The 25,450-nt window shown below is 39.8% G+C and overlaps 1 protein-coding gene across 3 annotated transcripts in view; it reads left to right on the forward strand.

Moving 5' to 3' along the window:
• The window catches only part of RABGAP1L (RAB GTPase activating protein 1 like), a 551,348-nt gene that overhangs the window by 26,891 nt on the left and 499,007 nt on the right, over positions 1-25,450 (forward strand). The window contains exon 1 of one of the 3 annotated variants that reach the window (XM_066371552.1): positions 11,990-12,121. The exons of the other annotated variants lie outside the window; for them this stretch is intronic. The gene's annotated coding sequence lies outside the window, so the exon portion shown is untranslated. Of the gene's footprint in view, positions 1-11,989; positions 12,122-25,450 lie in introns of those variants that run through there. 3 annotated transcript variants of the gene reach the window in all.

Raw genomic sequence — 25,450 nt, forward strand, 5'->3', positions numbered from 1 at the left:
TTCCTGTGATGACTGATCACTGGCATATCAGTGCTTGCAGTGGCTGCATGAGACAAGTGGCCTGAAGAAGCATGCTTGGATTTCACATAACAAAACCTGTAAGAATTGTCTTCTGCCCTGGTTGGCTCAGTGGTAGAGCACTGGCCGGCATGTGGATGTCCCGAGGTTGATTCCTGGCAGGGCACACAGGAGAAGCGAACAACTGATTCTCTACCCCTCCCCCTTCTCTCTCTCTCTCCTTCTTCTGCAGCCATGACTCAGTTGGTTCAAGCGCATTGGCCCAGGGTGGTGAGGGTGGCTTCATGGAGCCTCTGCCTTAGGCGCTAAAAAATAGCTCAGTTGTGAGCATGGTCCCAGATGAGGGTTGTCAGATGGATCCCAGTCAGAGCACATGTGGGAGTCTGTCTATCTCCCCTATTCTCACTTGGGAAAAAAAAATTTTTGCGCCCTTGTGGGGTGGCTGCTTGCAGAAGGCCACTGTCCCTTCCTGCAGGGCTAGTGGTGGGGATAAAGACATGGTAATATGTGTGATAGCTGACTGCAGGTCACAGTGGACGCAATGGTCACAATGGACAGCTTAAATTTGGCCTGTGAGGGTTGTAGTTCAGTCCGAGGCAGAGTCTTGGGAGAGGCCGGGCTGTGGTAATGATGAGAGAGGGACATGGCAGAGCCCAGAGCAGTCACGTGCGGCATGTATCTGCATTGTCACAGGGAAGCTACAGTGGCAGCTGTGCAGGCGTGCCTGCACTGTGTTCAAGCTCATGCCTGTGTTTGAGAGCGGCTTCCTCCAGATCAGCCAGAGATGTAATTGATGAGCACAACAGTGTGCAAAAGGTCACTGTGGGCATCGCATACACCAGCCTGGCCTCACAGTACCTGACGTCATGCTGCTGGCATGACGGGTTGTCAGCTGTGCTGTGGGGGCCAAACATGACCAACATACCCAGGAAGGGAACTCAAGTCAGCCAAGAACTTAGAGCTGACCAGGCTGCTTCCTTTGAATTTTGTAAAGTTCCACTTGAGGCTTGCCATTGGCCTCTCTTTTCACCTACAATCATGCCCCCCTTTAGATGCAAAAGATGATGTGTGTGCGCACTTGGGGAGACGTGATGTTCTTCCTGCGACACCAGTGGAGACGGACAGCAGTACCCAGGCCGTACCAGGTTGTAGTATGATGGACCTCTCTGTGTTGGAGGCAGAGGACAGGAGCGCCCAGCAGTGAGCTTTCGCAGAGACTCTCAGCAGGGCCCGAGTGCTTTGGGAGAGAACTGCAGGCCCTCCAGCAGCTCTCCCAGGCCAGTGGGGGAGGCACTGAACGTGGGAGGGCTCTGGCCAGAGGAGCCGCTATGCGGAGGCCTTGCCACACTGGGGAGGTCCCGAGAGCTCCTGGATACCTGAGGCCCACAGGTGTCAGCTCCTCTAACCCTACACTCAATGTTGTGATGCTACGAGCAGCATCCTGACCACCCAGTCTGCTCTGCGGACTCAGGCAGTCTGCTCTGTGGTGGGACCTGACCTTTCTGACGACGAAGAAGCCCTTTATCTGAGCCATGCGCTGCCTCCTGTATGGATCTGTGGGGCGGCAGCATGCTCTGCACTCGGGTGCACAGTCGTTAGCAGCTATTAGAATGTAAAACGGACACAGCTTTTGACCAGCAGTCTCCCTTTGGGCTAAGACAGTGTATGAAATAAAAGTGTGAGGATGCTCACTGGTGCACTGCACTAGTGCTCCCCTGGCACTGGAACTGTCCAAGCAAAGCTGCAGTGACCTTGTGGGGTGCCATCGGGGGATTCCTGCACCCACTGGGAGGCAGGACCTGGTGACTTCAGAGGTTCTTCTAATGATAAGCTCTTGGAGACAAGTGACAGCCCTTTCTCGTCTCACTTATTTTCCTCTCTGCTTCCCTGTTTCTCCTCTCAGCGCAGGCCATGGAGCCCCATGGGGAAGGTGACCAAGACCAGGTTGGCGTCAGAAGCCTCTCCATGGTCACTGAGGTGTCTGGGGCTCCCTCTCTTGCTTATGCTGGTTGGGAAGGGGTCCAACAACATGCTTCATGCAAATACTCTGTGCTTAGGGACACACTGTCTCTCCTGACCCTGACACTGGCAGGACCTGAGACCAGGGGGCAGTACCAGTGACACCCAAGGGCAGTGTGAGTTGGTTGCAGGAAGGGAGATGGTCAGCAGACCAGTTAGAGACCTTGTAAAGTCTAGGAGATGGACACTTCGCCTCAGTCTGGCAAAGACTCTGCCAGTATTTCCCAAATAGCTAATTATTTCTATCCCGCCCCGTGTTTATCCTTCTGGGCAAGTTTGAAAACAAAACTCGTGTGTCTTACCCCTTAGATCTCCCTGAGTCCCCCTTCTCCTTCCACAGTCAAGTGGAACCAAAAGGCTTAAGCTTTCCCCAAATCCTGTCAGTTTGAGGAGGACCCTCCTTCCCACTAATGTAATAGTCTATATTCATGGTAGCCAGGCAGAGTTGCATTATTTTATGATGAAAGATAGAATACTATAATGGATTTTTTAAAAAATCCCCCCCCTGGCCCTGGATGGGTGGCTCAGTTGGTTATAGCATCAGACCAAAATGCCAAGGTTGTGGGTTCCATCCCTGGTCAGGGCACATACCAGAATCAACCAATGAATGCATTAATAAGTGGAACAGCCGATCAATGTTTCTTTCTCTCTCCCCTCCTCTCTCTTTCCCTTTAAATTTATTTTACTGATTTTAGAAAGAGAAAGGAAGAAAGATAGCTATCAGTTTCTGGGTGTGCCCTGACTGGGGATTGAACCGGCAACTTTTGCACATTGGGACAATGCTCTAACCAGCAGAGCTATCTGGCCAACCCTGCCTTCCTTAAAATCATTCAGTAAAATTTTAAAAATCCTTTTTTTTTTTTCTGGACTAGTACTCTCTACTTTCACAATTACGATCTTACTGAAGAGGTCATGCAAGCTTTAAGCTTTAAGACTTAAAGCGGGGTCATGTTGTCTTGAGAGGTGATGACAGAAAAAGACTCAAAGCAGATCACTGTTCCCTTTCTTCTAGGAAGTCAGTAAAGATTTGAGGACACAGATTTTCTCTGAAGAATAACCGATAAAAAGCAGGCCAGGTCCTTGTAGAGATGATTCAGTGTATGTTGGCTGCTGTGATGGTTGTGGTAATTCCACTGACATCAAAGGGGAAGTTCCTAGTCATTTGTTAAATATCAATTTCTCTGTTCAGAGAATGCCTTTAAGTATTATTCTGGGTCTCAGCTTTTCCAGAAAGGTTTGGTGTAACCTTTCTTCTTGGACCTTCCCTTTCTCTTCTTCATAAAATCTCTCTGGATTCCAGTAAATTCCAGTGAATGCTTGTGTATACATCCTCTGCATGCTCACCTGGGTCCTTTCTCTTCATCTATACCCTGCATTTCTCCCCGCTCTGATTTCCCCTGCATATTCCCTCTGCATACGTTTATTCCTCCTGTAGACTTTTCCTTTTCGCAAGCACTCTCCTAACCTGATCTATCAAGCTGAGATGGAGAATACTCTGCGCTCAAGAAAGAGAAATCGTTTCGAGATGTTAATCATGAGAGAAGTTCAGATAAAGTGTGTTGGCAGTTCAAGTAGGAAGAAATCATTTGCAGTAGGAGATGATGAAAGAGGTGGCTATTGAGCTGAGCTTTGAAGGATTCTAACATCTACATGTGGCCAGATGAGAGAGGAAGGGTGCTTTATTTATTTTTCTCCTCAAAAGAAACTTTCTTTAGAATAAAACAAAAGCAGCTCAACTGTGAGTATATATTTGAATGATAGCTTTTAACCTCTGCAGCCAAGAGGAAGGGTGCTTTAGATAAAGGGATCAGCATGACCAAAGGCAGGATATTGGAGATATATATATATGGCTATTTATTAGAAATTAAAATAGATAATTTAAATGCTTATTGGTTAAAAGTAACATTGATAATTCGTGTGTTAACATCAATAACATTTTAATGTAAAGTAACTTTCTAAAAACAATTTAGTGAGAAGACAGTATCCTTATATATTTTATAAATCCTTTAAATGTCTGCCTTATTAGTAGACAGACGCTCTTTTCTGCTATTGCGTTGTATGTATGTTGTTTGGGTTGAGAGCAGCTGACATTTCCCTTTCTCCACCGCTCATCTGGGGAGGGGGTAGAAGCTGAGAGCGAAGGCATTTGAAGGTCTCCAGTGCATACTATTTAGCCAGAATTAATAAGATAAATAATGAAGACTTTGTGAGAGAGTTGAGTTTTGAGGCGAGACTTGTAGGTATTAGATAAATAGGAGCAAATGGAATGACTTTACTGTTGAGGCCAAGTAGTATAAACAAAGTTATGGAAAATTGCATGTCTCAAAATCCAAAGATGGAACAGTTACTATGAATTCAAGAAGTTGAGCAAAAGTAAAAAAGACTATCTTAGTCCTGGCTGGGTGGTTCAGTGGATCAGGTGTCTACCTGGAGCACTGAGGTTATGGGTTCCATCCCTGGTCAGGGCATGTATGAGAAGCAAAGAGTGTACAACTAAATGGGACAACTAAGTGGAACAAATTGATGCTTCTTTCTCTCTTCCCTTGCCCTCTCAAAATAATGGGGGAAAAATGACTACCTTAACCTGGGATCTGGTCAAGTCTCAAGGATAATGGAAAGACCATGGGACAGTTTGTCGGCCAGTAATGCTGGGGAGGAATGTAGCTAGCCATTTATTGAGTGCTTTACATATGTCAGTTACTAATCTAAGTGTACTACGTGTATTCATTTATTTAATCTGGAAATCGCCCTTGAAAGTTCATATTATCATTATTTTACACATCAGAAACCTGAGGCACAAACTGTTACATATAAAGGACTTAATAAATGTTAGTACATAATATTTATTACTCTGTTGTTTCATATACTCACTATCACTCTCTGCTCTTTATTATATCCCCTGTAGGAAACTTTTGCTAAACTTATTCACACAAAGTTGTAAGTTATTTTTAGGGGTATTTTTTTAGCCTTTGTTGAATTTAAAAAATTACTTGGTATCACATGAGCATATTCTGTTGGTAAAAGATTCAGCAAATACCCAAATACATCTACATTTGCTGCAAAAATGAAAGTTCCTTTGCATGTAACATCCCTTCCCCTACTTCCTCTTCTCTTTCCAGATATAACTACTGTTAATAGTTAATAGTAGGTTGAGGCCGAGCACATTGGCCTGTGATGTTCCATATTAGTTTTTTTTTTTAATCTGAAGTCTCTGGCAGTTAGTCTTGCCTAGAGTCCTGTGGTAGAGGAGTTTCCTGAAACTCTGCTGTTAATCCCTTGTACTCTCCTCAGGGCTTTTTAGAGGTCAGATTCCCAGACTAATACCTACTTCTATCTATCTATCTATCTATCTATCTATCTATCTATCTATCTATCTATCTATCTATCATCTATTTATTTATTTATTTTTGTATTTTTTCTGAAGCTGGAAACGGGGAGAGACAGTCAGACAGACTCCCGCATGCGCCTGACCGGGATCCACCCGGCACGCCCACCAGGGGCGACGCTCTGCCCACCAGGGGCGATGCTCTGCCCCTCTGGGGCGTCACTCTGCCGCGACCAGAGCCACTCTAGCGCCTGAGGCAGAGGCCAAGGAGCCATCCCCAGCGCCCGGGCCATCTTTGCTTCAATGGAGCCTTGGCTGCGGGAGGGGAAGAGAGAGACAGAGAGGAAGGAGGGGGGCGGTGGAGAAGCAAATGGGCGCTTCTCCTATGTGCCCTGGCCGGGAATCGAACCTGGGACTCCTGCACGTCAGACCGACGCTCTACCGCTGAGCCAACCGGCCAGGGCTACTTCTCTTTATTTACTTCTTCAATTTGTGGTAGCCAAAAGTATTTAACTTGATTTTGGCACTTGTGTGCCAAAAATGTTTGTCTTATTTTAGATACTTAACCTAAGTGGTGTGGAAGGTGATCCCACATATCACTCAGTTGGGGTGGAGTTGTGCTGACTACCCTTTCCTGCTCCTATTGTTTGCTCTCTGGGGCAATGATTCTTGACCTCTTTGGGCTCACAGACTCCATTGACATATGACTCTAAGGATAGGAGGAATCTGGGTTCTGTCAGTGTTCTCTGCCATCCTCCTGTTTCTGATGACAGTATCTGGGAAATGGAGGAGTCCCTGGAGATGCCTTATAATCTTTTAGCTCTAACTTCAGAGTTTATGGGTTAAGGATTATGCAGTAAATGAATATCCTCATTGAGATAAGTGTTTGCAGCTTGCCTTGAGAATTATAGAGCTAAAGTACTTTGAAGGATAATTTAAAATTTTATTTCTTTTAGGTTTTACTTATAATTAAAATATTTTTGTTTTATTTAAAGAATATAAAATTATACATTCAAATAATTGTTTCTTGAAATTTTCTGCCTCTATTTTAAAATCCTGGGTAGTATGTGTTTATTGTAACAGCTAAAAGAAGAGTACAAGTAAAAAATAAAATCTACTTTTATCCATACATTGTCTAGTAAACACACATTAAAAAAAAAAAGAAATGATCTTATAATAGGCCTAGTATGTTTTAGATATCTTTCTCTGACGATTCCAAGGCAGCATAACACTGCATAATTTACTGAATAATTTCCTTTTTGTTAGATGTTTAGATTGCCTCCCTCCCTACTCCCTCATTGGAAGCAATGCTAATATGTCTGTCCTTTTTTTGTGTGTGACAGAGACAGAGAGAGGGATAGATAGGGACAGATAGACAGGAAGGGAGAGAGAGATAAGAAGCATCAATTCTTCATTGTGGCTCCTTGTTCGTTGATTGCGTTCTCAAATGTTCCTTGACCAGGGGGCTACAGCAGAGTGAGTGATCCCTTGCTTAAACCAGTGACCTTTCGGCTCAAGCCAGTGACCTTGGGCTTCAAGCTAGTGACTTTTGGGCTCAAGCCAGCGACCCGGGGGCCATGTTTATGATCCCATGCTCAAGCCAGTGACCCCGCACTCAAACGGGTGAACCTGCACTCAAGCCAGATGAGCCCGTGCTCAAGCCTCAACCTCGGGGTTTCGAACCTGTGTCCTCTGCATCCCAGTCTGACACTTGATCTACTACTGTGCCACTGCCTGGTTAGGCTGTCTGCCCTTGTAATTGTATTTTCACATATTGGAGGCTATTTGGGACAGATTTTTTTTTTTTTTTTTTGCAGATAGATGACTGGATCATTGTGTACATTTATTTTAAAATTTGATTTAAATTTTAAAAAATCTCATAGAGTTAAATGTTGACTTCTAGTCTTTTTTGGACATTAATGCTCAAACTCACTTTGGTGGAGATGAAAGTTTTTTTATTGAGCAATGAAAGATGTTTATCAAATAGAATATTGTAGGAAGGAACACCTAAGAGAATTCTTTACATAGTTGAGTTTCAGGTGCATGGTGAATGTGCAAGGATCACTAAGCTCACAAAATAATAGCTAATAATCATTTTCATTTTGATTAAAAATTAAGTGGAGCCCTAGCCAGTTGGCTCAGTGGTAGAGCGTTGGCCTGGCGTGCAGGAGTCCCGGGTTCGATTCCCGGCCAGGGCACACAGGAGAAGCACCCATCTGCTTCTCCACCCCTCCCCCCCTCCTTCCTCTCTGTCTCTCTCTTCCCCTCCCGCAGCCAAGGCTCCATTGGAGCAAAGTTTGCCCGGGCGCTGAGGATGGCTCTGTGGCCTCTGCCTCAGGCTCTAGAATGGCTCTGATTGCGGCAGAACGACGCCCCAAGATGGGCAGAGCATGCCCCCTGGTGGGCGTGCCGGGTGGATCCCTGTCGGGTGCATGCGGGAGTCTGTCTGACTGCCTCCCCATTTCCAGCTTTGGAAAAATACAAAAAAAAAAAAAAAAAAAAAAAAATTAAGTGGAAATAATTTCTGAAATATTTGGTGATGTTTTGGCAAGCAGTTAAGTGATTTTTTAGCTGTTTTCTAGTGAGAAATTTAATAATTATAGTTAGTGTTTTGATTTAAAAAATAATGAGTACATATGGTTCAAATTTAAATAGTTTAGAATGTCTGTATTCCACCCCCACCTGCAGAACTAGTCAGATCTGTTATTCAGAGGCTCATTTCCCAATTTGTCTTTATCCATGAACTTTTATTCTTTTTTGTATTTGATCATTTTATTGCTCAATTGTTTCTCTGTTAGTGTGGATCTTTAAAGGCAAAGGGAAGAGAGTGTGTTCATGTCTGGTAGATGATGGGTTAATTGAAAAAGTTGTCTAAAGTAGGAAATGATGAAAACTTAACATACACACACATTCAATATGTTAACTTGAAATCTATGTGTACTTTCATGTACTATGCATTCTGGCATTCATATCTTGGTCTTTCTTGAATAAACTTTACCTATATGCTTCGTTTTAGATTTTTTATTGCACGTAGAATAAAATTTTAAATCTTTAACACATGATGCAAAAAGTACACATTATCTGGGTGCTTGCTAGTTTTTAAGAAATATATACTTCTTCTGGTTCTCTGTGATAAAGTTAGACTGGCTTTTCAGTTTCTGAAACTTGAGTGAGGGCCTTTCCACATGCCCTTTCTATAATCTGGAATGACCTTTTCTTCTAATCTTTGGATGGAGAATCTTATCCCAAATGTTCTGTTTTCAGAGAGGCATCTGTCATATTCCCTTAATATTCTTAGACTAAACTAGGACATGACTCTCCCTACTAATACACTCTTTGTTTTTCTCATTTTAGTTGGCACATTTGATAAGTATGTATTTGTCTGTTTACGTGTTGAGTTTTTACCTTTTTCATAAGACTGAAGGCTACAGGAAGGCAAGTGCCGTGTTAGGGCTACCATGATGTTATAGCCTATGCTTAGAGCAGTGTCTGGCATTTAATAAGAAGCTTAAGTGTTTATAGATGCAGTTAATCAAATGTTTATTGATTGTATACTATGTGTCAGGTGCTGTGTGGCATTAATTAGTAAAATTCCACTTAGTCATCTCACTGGTAGCCTAAAAATGGAAATGTATATATCCAAGTATGTATCATATTTTATCAAATATAGGGCATTTACAATTTTCAAGTGATAATATTAGAACATGCAAAATTTGCATGTTTACTAACATAAATAGAACCCTTTTTAAAACATGAGAGAAAATGTTGCTATTCTTTTAAAAATGGTTATTCATTTATTTTTTATTTACACTCTCATGAGAATTCTGATCATCTGTGGAAAGCTTTGAAAAGCTAGGAAGATCATAGGCATTATTATTAATAACTGTAGCTTTTTACCCTAAAGTAATTAAGGTCTTCCTTGAGACTGCATAATGAAATGATACCCTCTGGAGAACAAAGGAGATTTAAAATATAGAACTAGAAGTAGAGCATAGGTAATTAAAGCCAAACTAATATATGCAATTCCAATTTATTATATCTTAAGATCGGTTGCCCTTAATAAGATGTGCTGGAATAAACAGAATGGCCAGCATTATTTGTAGCATGGTTGTTGTTTTTTTTTGCATGGTCAGAAATTCTCTGATTTGAAAAGTATACTGTTTATAAACTATGTGCAATAGTGTTTAGCTTTTGTCTTTATATTGAGTCTATGGAATGTGGTGAGTGAATTAGCCTTTCACATTTCATTATAGTTGTAAAGGAATTTGGTTTCTTAGGATGGCTTGTTTCATGTAACTAAAATATAAAAAAATTCTCTTTGTTGAAATGATCTTGCTAGAGAGAAATTATTTTCATTTTGTCATTCATTCATCATTCGTTCATTCAACAAGAGTGACATTGCCAGGTGTTGTACTATGTTTCTGAAACTTTCCTGGGAGCTGGAAATACAAAAGGGAAAGTATAGTTGCTGTCCAATAGGAATGCGTTGTAATTGATGAGATAGACACATAAATAATGTGGTACGATAAAGGCTAAAGTAGGAATATTAATTAATGCAAAACATTGTAGAAACACTGTAGAGAAAGTGATTTACTCTTTTTGGAAGGATTGAAGGTTTCCAGGTTTGTTAATCCAGACAGATCCTATTGTTGGGATTTTACCCTCCCAAATTTGTGTAAATAGGGCTTCTTAAACTACTTGCTAAGAGCATTGAAGGCAGAGGAGGATACCCCTTGGAAGTTCAGGATATACCTGAGAGTAGCTTGAGAATTTCTTAAATTTTCCTTTTTATCTTAAGAATTTATGTGAACGTTACATTTCATTGCATCCTGATGTTATAAATGTAGAAATATCTTAATTACAACCAGAAAAGACAAAAAAAAAAGAAAATGTTCCCTGCTGGTCTATTAATTATGCAAAACGGGGGTGAATAAAGAGAGCTGACAGTACATACCAGGTGTAACATTCCACTTCATTTTCTTAGTGCATCCCTAGCACATCAGAGTTTGTGCCTGGGCTTCTGCGTATAGTGGTTTGAGAAAAAACGGATTGGTCAGTCTGACCATGGAATGTTACGTTCTTCATGTATCTGGCCTGTAGTCTCGGAAAAAATTATTTAATTAAGTTGGGCTAATAATGTGTACTTATACTTTTGTTGGGTGGTGATCATATAGTAGCTGCTCATTAAAGGCAGATTGCCTATTTCCTCCTTTCTCCCTCAAATTCCTGTTGCTCTTTTTCTCCTTGGCTTTCCCCTGGTCTCATGACTGCTTGTCTGCCATGATCATCAGCTTATGCTCCAGTAGTGAGCAGTGGAGCACAATACTAGAAGATGCTTGGGGTATAACCAGGGACGTTCCTGGAATAACAGAGAAAAGCTGAGTCAGGAGCATTCAGGACACTGGGAAACGGCTCAGATTTGGCTCATCAAAATGGGAAAGGTCTAGGAAGGCTCCTGAATTAATAAGGGGAAAGATGGGCCAGGCTGTCAAGTTTGGGATCAGAATGTAGGACTGAGTGCACTGATCGAGTTCACTTTCTGAGCAGCAACAAAAGCTCATGATGTTAACTTAGTTTTTTCCCCAAAGTGGTCCAAGTATTAGACCAATGGCCTGAAGATTTTGTAGATGAAGTACATGTTTAAAAATAGATTATCTCTGAAATCTTATAGTTAAACATAAAAAGAAGTTATATTACTGGCTTATTTTGTAAACTATAATACTCATCCAGTGGTTCTCTTGCTGTCAGCGTTTCATTAATGAGAGCTTCATCTCAAATCTGTCTATTGCTCTAACTGTACTGCACCTGTCAGTTGGAAGTTCAGGAGGGTGTAATTCAGTCACTTCAGCAACTCTCTGGGTTCTTAACTGAGAACAGAAACAGGAGCCAAATGTAGGAAAAAATAAAGTATTGGGCTTTATTACTGCTATAGTTGAATTAGACGGTGTGGTGAGAATTTTCCTATTGCAGTCTTCCTAGCAAGAAGTGAAAGCCCCTGCATAGAAGTAAAACAGTGCAGTTAGTCATGACACCTGCCAAGCCACAGTCCCTACAGATGGAAACTTTGGGTAGGAGCTAAGTGGGAGTGTTTTAAATCACCTAACCTGGTCCTTCCTGCCTCCCACTGCTGGGCTTGAGCTGCCCACTTGACCTATGGGCAGTTGTAAGAGACAGACCCCTACAAAGTGAGATTGATTTAGTTGCTTCAAATCTGGATTCCATATTCTGTTAGCTATATTACCTAGAACCCTGGTCGGCAAACTGCGGCTCGCAAGCCACATGCGGCTCTTTGGCCCCTTAAACATGGCTCTTCCACAAAACACCACGTGCGGGCGCTACCTCGACAAGGAATATACCTACCTATATAGTTTAAGTTTAAAAAATTTGGCTCTCAAAAGAAATTTCAATGGTTGTACTGTTGATATTTGGCTCTGTTGACGAATGAGTTTGTTGACCACTGAAACAAATTATTTAATCTTTTGAATGCATTTTTTCTTTTCTTAGAGGGGAATAAAGGTATGGGGTTTTTTTGTTTATTTATTTATTTATTTATTTATTTATTTATTTATTTATTTTTTTAAGGAGGAGAGAGAGAGGATAGAGAGAGACAGAGAGAGAGAAGGGGGGAGGAGCTGGAAGCATCAACTCCCATATGTGCCTTGACCAGGCAAGCCCAGGGTTTCGAACCGGCGACTTCAGCATTTCCAGGTCGACGCTTTATCCACTGCGCCACCACAGGTCAGGCTGAGGGGAATAAAGGTATGTTAAGTGATTATTGTGAACATGAAAAGATAACTAAAATTCCCAGTACTGTTTGGTTCATAATAAGCATTGAGGAAATAATAGTAGTAAAATAACTGCTATTTGTGTGTTGTAATTTATTCTTAATGAGGCCTTGAATGTTTAAATCTTTAAAAATTACAACTGCTACATTAAAAACATAGTCTGTGATACTTGTTACATTCCAAATTGTACTGTTAGTAGAAAACATATCCCTTCAAATTAGAATTGCTTCTTTGATTTACTCATTTCATGAAAGCAAAAGGCTACAATTACTTTATGCTGATGCGGCTTATATTGCAGACTTGATCACATGACTATTACATAGACCACCACATAGAGGTTTTTATTTTCTTGTCAGAAAGAAACCTCAGTTATACTGTCCGTACTTTGGGGAAAGGGAGCATATAGGTCAACTGTGCATTAGTGGACACTTGTTTCTCTTAAGTGTCATTTATAATCAGAGCTCTACTTTGAGCCAATGTGACGATATTTTGAGAAAAAGGTGTTTTTATATCAGTGTGTAGCAAAACACACAGGAAGAATTAACCTGTCATGAACTTTATAAATATTTTATTTATTGATTTTTAGAGAGAGAGAGAGAGAGAGAGAGAGAAGGGGGAGGAGCAGGAAGCATCAACTCCCATATGTGCCTTGACCAGGCAAGCCCAAGGTTTCGAACTGGCAACCTCAGTGTTCCAGGTTGATACTTTATCCCACTGCGCCACCACAGGTCAGGCCTGTCATGAACTTTATATGGATGCCTTGTGCATAATTATTGGTTAGTAAGAATTTGTCCACTGTCCTCATGTAGTACATTGATTTACTCAGATATGTTAAGGGAGATTCCAAAGTACTTCATCAAGATTTGAATATGTATAACAGAATAAATTAAAAATAAATTTCTTAAATAATAAGTGGTTCTCTTTTAACTTACTTTTCTTTTTGTTTGTTTTGTTTTGGTTAAATTTACATATGTAGAAGCTGCATGCTTTGTGACTTGTGATGTAAGGAGCCAGTAATATAAAGAGCTGATCAACCTCCTCTTCCTCTAGAGCAGCGGTTCTCAACCTGTGGGTCGCGACCCTGGCGGGGGTCGAATGACCAAAACACAGGGGTATTTTCCGATGGCTTTAGGCGACCCCTGTGTTTTGGTCGTTCGACCCCCGCCGGGGTCGCGACCCACAGGTTGAGAACCGCTGCTCTAGAGGATTTTCATTTGTGAACCTGTTACATGCAACTAGCGCTGTCCCTTTCCTTCTTCTTTTTTAAGGTTTTTTTTAAATTGATTTTTTTTTTTTGAGAGAGGTGGGGAAGGAGAAAGACTGATTTGTTGTTTCACTTGTTTATGTATTCATTGGTTGATTCTTGTATGTGCACCAATAGGGGATTGAACCCTCAACCTTGGCGTATTAGGGTGATGCTCTAACCAACTGAGCGACCTGGCCAGGGTTCCCTTTAATGCTTAGTATTGACATATTCTCAAATTTTATTTTGTATCCAGGCTCAATAAGTGGCTAGGATAGTTTGCTCTAAGAGTCTAAACTAATTTTAGAGAGTGGTGAAGAATTGTTTGGAAGTGCTGAAACATCTGTTTTCTTTTATTTTTAAAGAGATCAAATAATCCAAGAGGTGTATGTGGCAGTTTGAGAAGCTGCAGGGACCCTTTGCACTGTTGTAGGTATTAGGGCCTAACAAGCTCATTGGTTTTATTGATCTCTAAATTCTAATTTTTGCTGTTAAATGTATAGTAGACTTCCATGAACCCATGACATGTACATTAAAAAAGTTCTTTGGGGCCCTGGCTGGTTGGCTCAGTGGTCGAGTGTCGGCCTGGCGTGCAGGAGTCCCGGGTTCGAATCCCGGCCAGGGCACACAGGAGAAGCGCCCATCTGCTTCTCCACCCCAACCCCTCTCCTTCCTCTCTGTCTCTCTCTTCCCCTCCCGCAGCCAAGGCTCCATTGGAGCAAAGTTTGCCCGGGCGCTGAAGATGGCTCTATGGCCTCTGCCTCAGGCGTTAGAATGGCTCTGATTGCGGCAGAGCGACACCCCAAGATGGGCAGAGCATCGCCCCCTGGTGGGCGTGCTGGGTGGATCCCGGTCGGGCGCATGCGGGAGTCTGTCTGACTGCTTCCCCATTTCCAACTTCGGAAAAATACAAAAAAAAAAAAAAAGTTCTTTGGCATCCTTTGGACAAGTATTTAATTATTTTTCTTATATTTTTTGGATCATCTTCAGAAATTATGACACATTATAGTTGCTTTATTTTCTCAAAGTTGGAAAGAGGTGACTAGCCATCTACAGAAAGTTTTAGTTTTTATCTAGTGTTTGTTCCATGTTCTGGTACTTTTTTTTTTTGTTTCACCAGTTGACCATTTAAATGTTTCTCAAGTAAATAATTCAAAGGTGGAGGATTAGTATCTGACTTCCAAGGTTATTCCTACTATTATATATGTGAGCTTCTCTGCCCTGTCTCTTTCTTCAATCTAGATACATATAGATCAGGGATCGGGAAACTTTTTGGCTGAGAGAGCCATGAACGCCACATATTTTAAAATGTAATTCTATGAGAGCCGTACAGCGACCCATGTACATTACGCATTATCCAATAAAAATTTGGTGTTGTCCCGGAGGACAGCTGTGATTGGCTCCAGCCACCTGCAACTATGAACATGAGCCATAGGAAATGAATGGATTGTAATAGATGAAAATGTTTTATATTTTTAACGTTATTATTATTTTTATTAAAGATTTGTCTGCGAGCCAGATGTAACCATCAAAAGAGCCACATCTGGCTTGTGAGCCATAGGTTCCCGACCCCCGATCTAGATATGTCTCTTAAAACAAACTCTCTAGATTTTAAGGTACAGTATACTTTAAGAATTGTATTTTGGAGTAGACCAGGATTTGCATTTCATTTCCATCATTTACTTGTTTGTGGTTCTTTGGTGAGTTACTTAATTTCTTTTTAATCCCAATTAACAATTAAATTAACAAATACCATAAAGCTCTTGTCAGATCAGTTGACAAGTAGTAAAGTGGTAAACGCTAATAACTACTAGCTTCTGACTATATGTTTACTAAAGGAAAAGCACAGTTAATCATGCGAATTTAAGATATGCTTGCAATTGAAGGTGAAGAAAGATTATACAGTTGGTAAAATTGTGGCAGTATAGTAAATTTCTATTTTTTATGTATTGAGGACTCTTAACATTGTCTTCTGGATATAGGCTACTTTTTCTCTTAAACTGACCATCTTAAAAAGTCATTGAAATGGCAAACTAAAATTTTGTTTTGGTTAAGGTATAATAGCTACTAAGTTTTTTTTTTTTTTTTGTATTTTTCTTAAACTGGAAACAGGGAGGCAGTCAGACAGACTTCCGCATGCACCCGACCGGGGTCCACCCGGCATGCCCACCAGGGGGCGATGCTCTGCCCATCTGGGGTGTCACTCTGCTGCAATCAGAGCCATTCTAGTGCCTGAGGCAGAGGCCACAGAGCCATCCTCAGCGCCTGGGCCAACTTTGCTCCAATGGAGCCTCGGCTGCGGGAGGGGAAGAGAGAGACAGAGAGGAAGGAGAGGGGGAGGGGTGGAGAAGTAGATGGATGCCTCTCCCGTGTGCCCTGGCCGGGAATCGAACCCGGGACTCCCACACGCCAGGCCGACGCTCCACCTCTGAGCCAACCGGCCAGGGCCTAGCTACTAAATTTTTAAAGTTCTTGGGTTGGGTTAGTTGTTCTTGGAGGGATTACATTAGAAAGGAAATTATGTAGCACAGTACCTGCAACATAATATGTGGTAGCAGTTGTGTGTGTGTGTATATGTCTATGTGTGTATTGGATAAGAATATGGCCTCTCTTGTCAGACTGCTATACTACTCTTGTGACCTTGGGTAGGTCATTTAGCACTCTATTGTTTCTTCATTTATGAAAGTGGATTGCCTGGCTGGGTTGCTCAGGTGGTTAGAACATTGTCAAGAAGCACAGGCGTTGCCGGTTAGGTCCCTGGTCAGGGCACATATGGGAACAGATGATGTTCCTCTCTCTCCTCTCTCCATTTCTCTCTCTAAAATAAAAAAAAAAAAATTAAATAAAAAAGTGGATTAATATTAGCTCTACCTTAAATTGTGAGGGTTACATGAGATGGAATGAATATATATATATATATATATATATATATATATATATCCATCCCCCCCCCCCCCCCAGTGACAGAGAGTCAGAGAGAGGGATAGACAGGGACAGACAGACAGGAACGGAGAGAGATGAGAAGCATTAATCATCAGTTTTTCGTTGCGAGACCTCAGTTGTTCATTGATTGCTTTCTCATATGTGCCTTGACTGCGGGTCTTCAGCAGACCGAATACCCCTTGCTCGAGCCAGCGACCTTGGGTCCAAGCTGGTGAGCTTTTGCTCAAACCAGATGAACCCGCGCTCAAGCTGGTGACCTCGGGGTCTCAAACCTGGGTCCTCTGCATCCCAGTCCGATGCTCTATCCACTGCGCCACGGCCTGGTCAGGCACATGAGATGGAATATAAAGTACATAGTACAAAATAAGCATTTGATAAATGTTTGAGATTATTACTGTAAAAATTTTCTTTTGTGAGGCACCTTTTTTTAGTGGAGTCTAAGTTGAGTTGGTGTTGAGTTTTTGAGTCTGAGTTGAGTTGGTCTTGAGTTTTGCTTCAGCTATATATGAACACTGTGACCTTGGGCAGATTACTTAACAACTATGCTTTTCCTGTTTTCATATGAATAAAATGAGGATAATAGCTACCTTGTAGAGTTTATAGAAGTATTATAAATATATAGATACTTAGTAAATGGTAATTATTACAGGCATGATGCCTGTAATTCAGACCCATAGTGTTTTCTATGTTTGGCAGCGTGAGCCAACTGGCTAGATTTTTCTCCTGACACTGATGCCTGTCTGAATTGAGTACTTAGTCTACAATCAAGTCCATTATACTTTTTCTTTAAAAATATAACTTTATAATAGCTAAATATTTACTTAATTATAATATTTTTAGATTAAATACAAATTAGAGTATTTTTTAAAGATTATTGATTTTTAGAGAGAGAAGAAAGAGAGAGAGAAAGTGAAATGGGGAGGTATAGGAAACATCAACTTAGAGTTGCTTCTCATATGTGCCTTGACCAGGCAAGCCCAGGGTTTCAAACCAGCAACCTCAGCATTCTGACTGTATGGCCAACACTTTATCCACTGCGCCACCACAGCTCAGGCTAGAGTATACTTTTTGCATTCTCTTATTTATTTCTGTAGAATGAAGGTAGAGGCAACATCAGTTTGGCTTGGGATAAACAGATGCTATTCTGACTTTCCCTCCATGCCTTCTGCTTGTGTATCTGGGGAAGGAGAAATCCTGATCCTATGGGGTTGTTTCTAGGATGTAGAGGCTTTCTAGAAAAGTGACAGTCATCTGCCCATTTGAGGTAGACAGCCTAGAACTTGTATGGCTTAGACAGCACAGAGCTCCTAATCAAAAGTTGCAGGTGACTATTGTCACATTCTTTATTGTATGGACATAGCTGTCAGTGGGATCAGACAGCTCAGCTCCCAGCTTAGGTCTGCAAAGGCATGAGTGGTTTTCCCACAGGAGAGGATCTGGCTATTAAATTTACTGAGAGGCCTTGAATAATGTGAAAAAACCAGATGATCTCTGGCTCTCAACTGAAACTATAGCAGGCTCTTACATGGCTCTCAGACTAGAGACTGCTTATGGGACTATTAGCAAAGGGTTTGCAGGCCCATCCTGATAGTCAAATCTCATGGCTTATTAGGAAGACAAAATATGTACTTGTGCCCCTCCTTTTTTTCCCTAAGAGCTCTTGGAACATATAGAAACTAAAGCTTAATAGCAGATTCTTGCCAAACACAAAATTTCTGATGAGTAGCAGTCAATTTGCATATATTTTTATTCTCTTTTTGGGAGGTTTTGCATGCAGATTTTAGTTATACTTCTTTTGTTGTTGTTGAGATATTCACACACCATAAAATTCACCTTTTTGAAGTGTACAGTTGGATGGTTTTTAGTCTATTCACAAGATTGTGCACCATTATCTAATTATAGTAGAGTATACATTTTAAGGAAAGAATCTTTTTATAAAACATCATGTTTTGATTAGCTCACCTCTAATTTTCTTTTCTACTTTAAGGAAAACCTGTTTTGTCTCTTTTAGATAGTTGTTTGTACTTCTACTGTACTTTCAGTTTAGAGTGTTTGATCATTTATTTTTTTTCGTATTAGTTTCTTGTGCTCAGTAAATTCTAAGAGCTGGATCTTCTCTTGAGGGAAAACTGTTGACCAGTTTCAGGAAGTCTTCAAACATCTATCTCTGTATTTCATTTTAATTCTGTTTTAGAATAATAGATGATAGAAAACAGGATCATGTTGGATGACTGCCATTAGGCTGGATGAATGTTGTTCTTTGACAGTGGAGCATTTGTTTGGTAACTTAATTATTCACTCCTTCCTCTTGCGTGACTAATTATGTTTTAATATAAGAATGGTTTTTTATAGGCCAGCTAAGGATGATCATTTCTTTACCTGGAAGCTCACAATACTGTCATGCAAGCATTTTATAAACTGTTGTAGGTTTCTTTAATAATTATCTTTATTCATAGAGAAGCTTTACTTTTCTTTCCATCTGAACAATCCTGTAAGATTTGTACAGGACATTATAATTTTGGTTCCCCTGGACAATGAAAATATGTGTTTATGTAACCTGTACACAAGTAGATACAGAACAACAATAGATACAGAATTTAGCTTTGTCTATTTGTCTAACCTATTATATGTCTTAGTAGCTGGTTCTCTGAAAACCATTTTAAATGCTGTTTCCAGTTTATTGTTATTTTTGACCCAAACTAAAATGTAATTATCTCATTAACTGTGAAGCGTGTCTCTTCAGGTTTTTAAACTTCTAGTTTAGTAAAAACTTTTCCACTTTTTTTAGCACCTTCTTCTCCCTCTCCCTGACACGTGAGATCTCTTTCAGGCCTGGTATCTATATGCCATACTGTCCACAGGGAGGAGAGATTCTCTGTCTTCCCAGTACATTCTCTTGTGTCTTTAATCTGAAGAGACAATTTAGTTCTTCTAGTCTTTCTTAAACTATTATCAGGAAAATGCCATGTTATAATTGACTTAAGACTTAGTGAGTGCTCCACTTGAAACAAAATGTTAAAGTAAAAGGTATTAAGTTGATTGGCATAGAATTCAGTTAAGAGACTCAATCTTCATAATGCTTAACCCCCACCCTGCAAGCCTAGGGACTGCGCTGCTACACAATGGGGAAGAGAGAATGATGCTAACAAAATATTTGATAAAATGTGTGTTGGTCATTTGTGTTTTTATATCCTTTATTTCATTTTCTATTAGGTATTCATCTTTTTCTTATTTATTTCTAACAGCTTGTTATCTCTTTAGGATAATACTATATAAGACTCTTGCTTTTAAATTTTTCTCATATTATTCGATATGCAGAAGTCTTAGATTTTTATGAGGTTAAGTTTATTAATCCTTTTCTTTATGATTTTCTCCTTTGCTTTAAACTTAGTTCCTCCCCACCCTGATATCAGAAATGGTCTTTTTTTCCCCCTTAAGTGAGAAGTAGGAGGCAGAGAGACAGACTCCCACATGCACCCCAACCAGGATCCACCTGGGAACTCCACTAGGGGCGATGCTCTGTCCACCTGGGGCTGTTGCTCTGTTTGTTGGCAACTGAGCTATTTTAGCACCTGAGGCAAGGCCATAGATCTATCCTCAGTGCCTGGGGCCAGCTTGCTCCAGCTGAGCCATGGCTGTGGGAGGAGAAGAGAGAGACAGGGAAAGAGAGAAGGAAGAAGAGGAGGGGTGGAAAAGCAGATGGTTGCTTCTCCTGTGTGCCCTGACCGGGAATCAAATCCGGGACATCCACAAACTGGGCTGATGCTCTACCACTGAGCAAACTGGCCAGGACCTTCTTCTTCTTCTTCTTCTTCTTCTTCTTCTTTTTTTTAAACCCAAAATCCTTTTGATGTTTACTTGAAGTTTGGTTTTAGGTAGGGGTCAAATTTAACTTTTTCCCTAGTAGTTAGCTGGTTGTCTTATCAGCTTTATTGAATAATCTCTCCTTCTATTAACATTTTGAATAAACTTGACCTTTCACCAATGCTTTGTAACATGTCACTTTTATTCTGTACCAAATTCTTGCTCATACTAATAGGTAGGATCTTGAATTCTCTATTCAGCTTCTTTGATTTTCCTGTGATTTCTTATATTAGCATCACATAATATCAATTAATCTATCTTCTACTATCTGGTAATATACCTTTTACCCTCCCCCACATTTTCTTGATTATTTCCCCTCTATATTTTCTTCTAGATGTTGATACTACCTTATATTACCTAGTAATATGGGTCAGGTGTTGTACACGTATTAATACATGCAACCCTTATAACAGCCCAATGATGTTGGTGCTTTATCACAATTTTACACATGCAAAATTGAGATGGAGATAGTTTTAATATTTATATTAAGGTCACATTAAGCTAAGGAACCAGAATTCAAACTTTGGCAGTCTGGCGTTAGAACTCATGCCCTTAAACAGCATCCTATAGCTTAAATTAATTTGTCAGGTTTCACAAAACTTCTTTTTAAAATTTTGATGGAATTAAGATTGAACCTGTAAATCAGTTGGGGAGAACTGGCATCTTCATACACAGACACAGATATATTTATAAAACAAGTGACGTGTTGAAGTTTTAGAGCTTAGAAATCTTGGACATCACCTAGTCCAATCCCTTATTTTTCAGATAAAGAAACCAATGTGTTCATAGAAGTGAGATGCCTTTCCTATAGACACATTGGACCAGAAAGAACTCAAGGTTTTTAACTGAGTTATGTGCTTTATACAGTATCACACAGTATACTAAGTATCAATATTACCACGTGGTGATCCATTCATCACAAGTCTTTGATTTTATTATACCAGCAGAGGAAGGGGGCTACAATTATGTGGACCCTGTAGTGTATTCTGTCATATGGTAGATTTTTTTCCCTCTTGAACGTATACCTGTACCCACTGGGCACAGAGCTGATTATTAGTCTTACTATATATATATATATATATATATATATATATGCTAAATTTATAAAATATATATATTATATATATATTATTATATAAGCTGAATTTATAAAACTCGGAATTGTAGATGTCAGTCCTTGGTTTTCCAGGCAACAAGTGACTATATCATGTATAATTGTATATAATGTTATCAACCTTACTCTTGAACTGATTGCATATGTAATTATAGCAGGAAAACCAAGAGAAAAATACAGAGTTAAAGTTAATACTCGTTGAAAAGTTATGACTATATTTATTTTTAAAATATTTTAAACATATTTATTGTCTTAGAGTTATTACTGACTAGGCTTTTCTAAACTACAGTGTAAGGCATGGGTCCAAGTTTTACACACTGAATATACATAGAATTGAATATTAGTGTTAGAAGGGTGGACTGTTGAAGTACATTTTAATTAGTGGACTATAAACAATAATTTTAGAAACCACTGAATATATTTAGGTAATAAAGAACTATATCACTATCTCTGTGAGAGATTGACTTGTTACTCTGTTAGCTTTTTCTGATTTTTATTTAAAGATAGTGTAATAATGCTGAAGAAATTTAAAAATAGTAGATCACTTAATCTAGATAGTAGATCAGCTATTGCTGTGGTAATGCTGCATAACAATGGTGAAACCTTTGCTGGCTTGCAACAATATACCTTTAGTTTCTTAACTCATGGTTCTCTGAGGCTGTGAGCGAGGCTCTATTTCTGGCTGTGGGTTAAATTCTGGTTTTTTTCACGTTGCATTTGCTTCCACTGGCTTGCTGGGACACATTCTTCTCTTGGTCTTCTCAAGAAACCAAGCCAAATAACTTAAGCAAATTAAAGTCTCTTCTTGGGTTTTATTTATTGATACTCTGTGGCTAAACCCGGAATGATTTGGGCAGGAAAATATTTTGCCCCACTTACTCTCAAGGAAAGTATTAGAAAGTCACACAGCGAGGGGCACAAATGTACAATTTTGGAATAGAGAGGGAGTAAAAAATTGGTCAAAATAACTTGATCTACCACAGTTACTTATAAATCTCACCATCCTAATACAAATTTTTATATTTATTTATTTATTTATTTATTTTTGTATTTTTCTTAAGTGAGAAGTGGGGAGACAGAGGGACAGACTCCCGCATGTGCCCGACCAGGATCCACCTGGCAAGCCCACCGGGAGATGATGCTTTGCCCATCTAGGGCGTTACTCCGTTTTTACCGGAGCCATTCTTGCACCTGAGGCAGAGGCCATGGAGCCATCCTCAGCGCCTGGGCCAACTTTAGCTCCAGTGAATGCTTGGCTGCTGGAGGGGATGAAAGAGATAGAAAGAAAAGAGGGGGAAGGGTGGAGAAGCAGATGGGCGCTTCTCCTGTGTGCCCTGGCCGGGAATTGAATCCGGGACTTCTACACACCGGGCCAACACTCTACCCTAAACCAACCGGTTAGGGCCTCTAATACAGATTTTTAAATACAATTATTTTCCTGTATTACATTTTATTTTTATGACATGGGAATATTTTGTAGCAATTATTATAATGTGCTTAATTACCATTTTTAATTTCTTTTTTGTCCTTTGCTGGCTTCCTCTTTTGGTTATAAAACATTCTTCTATTGTCTTTTAAACATTCTTTGACTGTAAATACTGCTGGTATTATTTTGTTTTTGTATCTGTAATTGTTTCAAGTACTTCATTTCTCTACTTTTTCTTTCAGTACTCCCACTGTACTATTTATCTGGGAAATTATTGTCAGCATTCAGATATTTTCTTTTTCCTTTATGTAGATTTTGATTTAAATACATACTATATGAAACCATATGGCCATGTGCAACCTATTAAAATATAGCTTATATGTTTTTTTGCTAGCATATTAGTATATTAGGGCTCATTAAGCTTCATTTGACAGAAACTCAATTTAAATTAGCTTATGCAAAATATAATTTATTAGAAGGGATCTTTTATAGAATTAAGGGAAGAATGGATTTACCAAGACCAAGGATAGAAACAAATGGAGCTAGGCCACAGGAGTAACTCAAAGTGGTGGGACTCAAGTAAGACTCTCTTGCTTGTCTGTGTTTAGAATTGACTTCTCTCCCTCCCTACATACTGGCATTCTTCAGATGGGGAAAAGATGGCCACCAGAAATTCCCAGTTTATGTCTTAAAAGGTTCTGCTGTTAGAGAGACACTGTCATGATGAACTCTTTGATCATCAGTCCAAAAATCTTAGGAACTAGGTTTAATTAGTCTAGTTTGGATTTTGTGTTTACTTTTGAATCTCTTTGGCTATGGTGTTGAGGTTTCTATAATATCCATGGGGGTTGAGTAGAAGGAACCCTTATACTCAGAAAAGGTTTAGTAATTATTTCTGGATAAATAAAAATAGGTGTCTACAAAAGCAATGTGAATGAATAAGATCCTTTTGTGCCCTTTTCTGGAGCAGGGACATACTTGCATACACACATACCTTTTGGTATGGCTCTGGCTTGAAAGTAGTGGGTGGATGGCCTGGTTAGTAAAAGGACGTCATGGTCGTTTTCTTCAGGGCTGGCTTAGCTCTTCAGAGCACAGAAGAATTATGGTTGGTACATGCCATTCTAAGTTATTCCTGCCTAATTTCTTATTATAAATTAAAAGTATTACCTGTTTCCATCTTTGTAATGGGTCTGCTATAGTCATCCTAATTCTCCTGCCTGTATCCTCCCCCAGCTGACCAAATTTTGACTTATACTCATTTTTTTCAGTTTTTTATTTTAGTTCAAGAGCCACTTGAAAATGAGTAGGTGCAAACATGTAATATAAAAGCAAGAAGCAGACTAATCACATTTGGCACAGAGAGAAATTGGACCATGTGCACCACGATTTTATCTTCTGAATGTGTTCAGTTATTTTGGGAAGAAGATAGCTTTCAGTTAGACTTTGCTGAATGTGGTTATACTGTTTCTAGTAAATGTGAAAATTGTAGTTTTAGGCATCCAAGTGAGGTGCTAATTCAGATACCATTTTGCTCATTTGACAAAAATGATGTGGCATTAGAGCAAGAATTAAAATGAATTTTACTTGTTAAAATTGCCACAGGGATGGGATATAAAGCAATTTAATTCAACCAAAAGTACTTACTGAGCTTCTTTGGGTTCAGAGCCAGGAGAAGGCAATGAGTAGAAGAAATGTATATCAGATTTTGGGTAGCACTGATAAGTTTTTTTGTCCCTTATTCTCATATACCTTTAAAATGCCATAAAAAATGTTTATGCCTAGACTATGGTTTCCAGTATTTTTTTATGTAATATTTCAAGAGATATAAAAATCCTTTGTCAGATTTTTCATTCTAATTTTTAGATTGCAATAGCAGAGTATTTTAAATGCCTTTAAAAGCAGTTTTGCTTCTATGCACTGCTCTGCTTTGGTTACTTAGTTGAAATGGATGTATTAGTCTTGAGTTCACAGAACAGCAATCTCCATTTGTAAAAGACCTCTGGAAATCTAATTTGAATCGAGCAACTGTTAATATTTACTAACATCCTAATTCAGAGTTAAATTTCAAATTACTTATCACTTATCTAAGAATGCTTTGGGGGAAGAGACAGAGAAGTTTTAAGGAGGAAAGGTGTGAAGGTCTGGTGTGCATAGTGATGTTCTGTTGAGGCACATACCAGCCTTAGATCTCAATAGATGAGAGGAGGTGGTATTATACAGTGTGGGCCAGAGCATTACTCTGAAGTCAGACGAGACCACCTGGCTTGCTTGAATCCTGGCTTCACATTTGCTGTTGGTGAGAACTTTCAACTGAAGGTGTTTTAAGAACAATTTGTTCCACACATTTATTGATTATCTACTAGGAACTTTTAGGTACTGTGCTAGGCATGGAATATTCCCTGGAGTAGTCTTTGGTAAACAAAACAGAGTTGGGATTGGGGAGGGGGCTTCTTATATAGCCTTAGCATTGAGGCGGCCTCAGACTTCTCTGCCATCTTTTCCATATCTCCTCCTACTCTCACCCATACTCATTATGATCTAGCTATCATGGCCTCCTTTCTGTTCCTCAGTAAACCTTTTTCACATCAAATTCTTTCTCCCTTACTCATTCCTTTTTTTTTTTTTTTTTAAAGCGTGCGAGCATGAGATGGACAGAAAGGAACAGAGATAAGAAATATCAACTCATATTTGCGGCACTTTAATTATTCAT

The sequence above is a fragment of the Saccopteryx leptura genome, chromosome 2 (genome assembly GCF_036850995.1).
Source record: "Saccopteryx leptura isolate mSacLep1 chromosome 2, mSacLep1_pri_phased_curated, whole genome shotgun sequence".
Lineage (NCBI taxonomy): Eukaryota > Metazoa > Chordata > Mammalia > Chiroptera > Emballonuridae > Saccopteryx > Saccopteryx leptura.